This window comes from Lycorma delicatula, chromosome 9 (genome assembly GCF_047948215.1).
Source record: "Lycorma delicatula isolate Av1 chromosome 9, ASM4794821v1, whole genome shotgun sequence".
Classification (NCBI taxonomy): Eukaryota; Metazoa; Arthropoda; class Insecta; order Hemiptera; family Fulgoridae; genus Lycorma; species Lycorma delicatula.
Window position 1 is genome coordinate 129,817,210 of NC_134463.1, and position 6,674 is coordinate 129,823,883.

Here is a 6,674-nt window from a genome sequence, read left to right on the forward strand (position 1 = left end):
ATCGCATCACACAGTCTTGAAATAAAACTTCATAGCATTTAATAATAAAATTAACATAATAAATTGACAGGAATAGCTCAACGGCAGAGCTCTGAATTTCTAATTCAGGGGGTTATTGGTTTGATTCTGGCTCAGATCGGTTAAAATAAAGCCTAATTTACTCCTCAACTGTGATGAGTTAAGGTGAAGTTCTTAATTAATTAGTAGAAATTAAATTTTTGGCACTTGCTAGCCTATCATTTCCTTGAGTATGGAAAAAAATTTTGGCTGTGAAACAAGATAGCACATCAGGCTTTACAATACCTCTCTAAGAAAAAGCCTTTTGGTCCTGGGAATAACTTACAATGTAATAAGGAAAAAATATATATACACAGATATCAGCCCAGAGATGATTACATCTAGCATCACCCATGTACAATGTATAAATAACACGTAGCTGAATCAGGACAAGTTATAGACAGCGACTAGTTCTTTCCCTCTCATTAGTATATACTTTACTACTGATTCATAATTTTAAAAAATTTGCCAGAAAATGATTTACACAATAGATTATTATTATTACTATATGTCCACTACATTACAATTAAAAATTTTATTACTCCCAAAGGTAATATGAGACAAAAAACTCTATAACTTTAAACCTCAAAATCAGCAAATATGATAAAATGTAGAAGAATAGTTACTGATAAAAAAAAATTTCTTAAGTATTTTACAATATATAAATCATAGATTTCAGCATATTTCAAACAAAATGGATTCAAATAATTTAAATAAAACTTTAATAAAGCCTTATATAAGTGATTGTTCTTCAATCTTTCTACCTGTACCATATTTGTTGATAATGTAATATAATATTTGATTCATTGTGATCAAGTAAAATGTGAAACGTAAGCTGTTTATAATTCATTAGTAGAGATTAGAGTCACAGCTTTACTTGATAACCATCTTGGCCCCAGGTCGGGCTTTTTGTGTAGCCACTAGGTAAAGATTCCTTAGATAAATTCACTAAAATAAAACTAGTAGCAATGCCTTATCAATTACTTTAAATATTGCCACATCTTTGAGAATAATACAGTGGATGAATATTCAGCAAAAACCCACAGAACATCTTGGGGATAAGAGATGAACGGTAAGGGAAAAGTGTGATAAGAAAAATCAGGATTGAAAAATGAGATAAATAATTTTACCCCCAAAAAAGGGTTTCAAGAGGTACTGGGCATCCACCATACACAATTCCTCAGGAAATAAGGGTTTTTTATGCAGGAACGAAGCAGTACGTCAATGATTCTGAATTGAGCAGTTCAAACAGGTCCTTTAACTTCTAGCAAAACCCCTAGGTGGTATTGAATGTTATTTGTATATGGAAAAGTATTTATATATTAGTGACACTAATCTATATCTTTCAAAATATTTCAGATGTATGACCAACAAATTTAAATCTCTATCACTTTGTTTTGAAATAATTCTGAAACAAACATTGTTAATTGACAATGTTTATTTCAAACAAACATTGAGCTTAACTATATATTTAATTGAGCTTTAACTATATATTTTTATTTTATAGTTTGTAATGTAAATGATATGGATAAACTGGTTATCAAGAACGTATTGTTTTACAAAAAACTTATCTTATTATTTTTTTCCTTTATACATTTTAAGTGACATCATGAATTGTAATAATTAGCTACTCTATAAATATGTGCTCAAATAATTTTCATTAATGCCTTTTTAACTGTGAATTACTTTTTATATTTAGTATCTTCACATATTTTTACATTAATATTATTTTATAAGTTTATATTTTAAATAATTTATATGGACTTTAATCACATTTATTTTTTATTTTATAATTAATAGTGTATTTTGCGATGCTGCTCTTTTTCTTTTTTTCCTGTTTAGCCTCTGGGAATTACCGTTCAGGCATTACTTCAGAGGATGAATGAGGATAATATGTATGAGTGTAAATGAAGTGTATTCTTGTACAGTCTCAGTTCGACCATTCCTGAGATGTGTGGTTAATTGAAACCCAACCACCAAAGAACACTGGTATTCACGATCTAGTATAAAAGTAACTGCCTTTATTAGGACTTGAATGCTGGAACTCTCGACTTCCAAATCAGCTGATTTGGGAAGATGCATTCACTACTAGACCAACCCGACGGATTTGTGATGCTGCTCTGGTCAAGGTTTAACTAAGGCTTTAATGGTTCTAAGCAAATACTGCGATAGTTCCTTTTTTTATACACTGAAGCCTATCTATCTGTTCCTGATGTGATCAATAAAATGTATTATTATGTGCTGATTGTAATAAAAATTTTTTATTTATTTCAATAACAATCAGAATAAAAGATTTATTCTATATTCAGGTTCAGTATAAGTCCAAACACCTGTAAATATTTTTTATACACCTTTATTAACTTAATCTCAGAAGCATTAATATGCCAGACTTAATTTTTACATTTCAATCATTTTAATTTTATACACATTCACTGTGGACATAATAGAATATCATTTATAAAGTTCACTGGTCCATCCATGTATTCACCAGTTTAGAAATAAAATCGTATTAATTTCAGGTAAATAGAGAATGTTGAATAAATTTACACATATCACAAACAAGTCAAAGTACATGTAACAAGAAATTTAATTGCACAGCAAGTAATACGGAGCGGGGATTGAGCAAAACTTACTTGCTGGAAGAATCTTTGATATGTGCTAACAGAGAGTACTTGCACGGTAGGAGATGGAAATAATTGTAGCTTAGCTGTTTACAGTGTTGTGGTTAACACTGACAAATAATAGTAATAGTCAACAATCATATAAATGAAAGTATTACTCTGGAATAGAGCATCATTTCCAGCTGCATACTAGTTACATAAATGTGAATAAGATATTATCATCTAAATGGACCTTAAGAGAAAATGCGATTTAAAGATATTAGGACAAATCTGATTTTTTTAGATTTTTGTCAAAAATTGTTCTTACTCCATATTTACGATAGATATCATTCTTAGCTGAAATAGAATAATAATTAAAATTCCATAGTTATTTGACATTATTACTTCCATTTGAATTTCTGTCGCAAAGGTCTAATATGCTAATTTTTAATTTTTGTATTTTGGGTATTCTGAAGAAAGCTATTCAAAGAGATTTTAAGTAGCCATTTTTTCAGATACAAATAGCTATTCTTTGGAACGGCATCATTCAAAATTGTTTTCTCAGAGATCCAAACTAGAGATTAGAACCTTGGAAAATTTTCTTGAAATTGGATTTTTAACTGAAACGGGATTTGAATTTTTAATGCAATGGTATCCTATTACTTAATTGTGCTCCTGTTGTTTACCATACAAGGTTTCTTTAGGAGTTGATAGAATTGACTTCTGGAATTTAGCAGGGGGAACTCTGTATCTTGAGACACTGGGTGATGGGGTCCCACATCCTTAAATTTTATATCTGCAGACTGTTTTATATATATATATATATGTGTGTGTGCTTGTTTCACATCAACCTCATTTCATCTATTTATATGTTTTTATTCTAACAGTCTCTTACTGTTATAGAAAGAAAAAAGTGAGTACAGGCTTCTTTTTCTGCAGCGCAGATGTATATTTTTATATCTGTGACACAACTGTGGCCATGGTTATAATTATTAGTTTCACATTTTTATCAACTTCAATAAATTTTAATTAATCAATATTCTTTTCATTTTATATTCACCATATTATATTCATACCATATTTACCATATCTTTATATTCTTTTCATTTTTTATTTTCTTTTAAATGGCACCAACTATGGTTGTCATTAAGCACAAATACCATTGGCACAGTTGAACCTGAGCGCATTTACAGTAGTAATCTGTAGTAATCGGTTTCTTTAAGATCAGTAGGATTGGAATTTTATCCTTACATCACATCCTTACATTTTCTATAGTATTACATTCTGAGACAGTCAAGTATTGTGGAAATAACAGGTTGTTCAAGAAATTCAACTTAAAATCGTGAATATAAGCCAAATTCATGCCATCTCCTACTTCTAACCTTTGATTTATTTTTTACTATTTTCCTACTAAAGATACATTTCTTTTATTTTTAAGGTGCTGCTGCATGAGACATTACAGATGTTTTTAAACTATCAGGTTGAAAAATATGCAGTTTAATATTATGCCAGTACCCTGTAATCTACTATACTAATCAGTTTTAAGATATAAGTAATAATGATCATTGTGATTCATCAATTAACTCATTCTTATTACCTTCAATCTCTTCATTCATATGTTTGAATAAAAAATTATTTCAATTTATGTTTAAGATGAAATTACACATTAATTGGTATAACTTTGTTGAATTTTGTTATACCTGTTGGATGTAATGTAACAGAGAGCTCTCCTCTACTACCTATCATTTGTAAAATGAGCTCTATTAAAATTCCATTAACTTCATCTAAATTGACACATTAACACCACCCCTGATACCTGTGGATCATCCTCTAGGCTCACCCACTGTAGAACTGAAACTGCTTTGGCAGTCTGTCTTCCTTCAGCATTAGAAATTTCAGGTTTTTTAATTTTACTTTATCTATGAATTTTTGTAGTTTTTTAATAAAAATTACATTACATTTCATAACCCAAAAATGATTGAGTTTAATTTGTTTTTTATATTGAATTCTTTGTTTTTACTTCTAATGCAAAGGATTTAAGATATGAAGGAGAACCATCTAATACCTAATCAAGACTGCCTCTTTCAGAGACATTTTCTATTTCTCAAGACAAGGGTTGGTTTCCATCAGGTAGCAGTGATAAACCTGAGGATAACATCTTTAGTCCCGTAAAGAAAAAAGCTAACTGACCCACCCCTTCCTGCTGGGATTAGATTCTCAAACGTTCTGTTGGGTTTCACGGTTTAAAGAGGAATATCACATGTGTTTCATATATCAGAATTTAAAAAAAGAGATTAACATTCATCAATTCCTTATTTAATTTATGTTGCTGCACTCCTTGAGATGTTGAGTTGAACAAATTATATTGTAGTGAGAATATTAAAAAGTTGGAAAGTCTTGTTTTAAATGTATTGAATCGCAAGGTGATAAAACATCACATGTTGAAAAAAATCTGAAAAATCTTGTTTTCTTTGTCAGACAGAACTTTCTGAACAGCCCTTGTAACTTTTGTCTGCAATTCTAGGGAAATACACATATTAAGTTGTTTTTGTCTCAATGTTGTTAGTGGAATTACATTAATTTTTGAAGAATAAATTTTAATAATTTTTTTTTTTTTAAAGAGCAGGCATCAACAGCTACGGTCATTAGCCCCGGAGTTTTATATTAGATTGATTTTAAGAAGAAATTTTACTTATATAGACAGGAAAACATTCCACAAAAACATAATCTCGCTTAAGTAAACATTAAGACATTAATAATGTTATTAACATATATTATTGTCTTAATAATGTTATTATTAAGACATTATTAGCCAAGAAACCACTTAATATATGCCATGAGTATGTGAACATGGTAAGAGAACAGATTACTATTTAATCTAGACTAAGGAAAGTAAAATTGAAATTTAATGTATGTTAACTATTAGGATTTGATCAACGAGCAACTAATCTTCAATCTCTGATAACATCTAGAAATCTATAGTCATTAGGTAAATTGGATAAATATCATCAATATGGATAAAAGCAGTAAATAATTAAACGGTTATTTATTGTTTATTATGTTTTATTTAATAATAATATGGGTACTGTATTCATTTCATAAATGCATTGTTACTTACACTATCTTATAAATATATGAATATTATACAATAAATAAATAAAGTATATGATTTTATACACCACATCTATTTATTAATAATTTTTATCTAAATACATTATTGTATAATATTACTATTAATATTATTGTTGCTTTGATTTACACTAAATTAAAAATATTATATATCATTTATCATTAAACATGAAATTGAATGTGTTGCATTATATAGCCTGAACCAGATATTGCAAAAAGGACAAGGCAAGTAAGAATTACATTTTTAAGTATTTATGTTTAATTTTGAAATTATATGTAATTATAAAACAATTTTCAAATTATTAAAAAAAAAATAATAGAATTTTGGTGCTATAGATGACATCTACGGCTCTAGATAATGATCGGAAAGATTTTTGTCTGTAATAGAGACAAAATTATCTACATTGTAAACATTCTAAATTATAAACTGAATACAAATTTTTTAAATATATTTAAAAAAATTATATCATAACAGTTTCAGTCTGTTTTCAATGAATTACTGTTCTCAATTTGTCATTAGCGATAATGCTGGCAATATTTTTAACAGAATACACTGTAAATTAAACTTTAACATAAACATGATAAAAAAATTCATCTTCTAGACCTCACAGTCACAAAAACAGACTTTCAAAATATACAAAATGTACAGAATATTGACAGCTACATTCATTTAAAACATTTCAAATCACTTGACTTAACGTAAACTATCTGCTTTTAGAACTACAATCCACAGGCTATTCAACACATCTTCACTGCATAGAAAAATCAACCTATTGAATATTTAACATACCTGTATTCATGAACATGAGTACATACATGTATTTTACTGCATTCATTGATATACTTGTACGTAAAATAAATACAAATAAAAGAAAGGTAAACAAAATA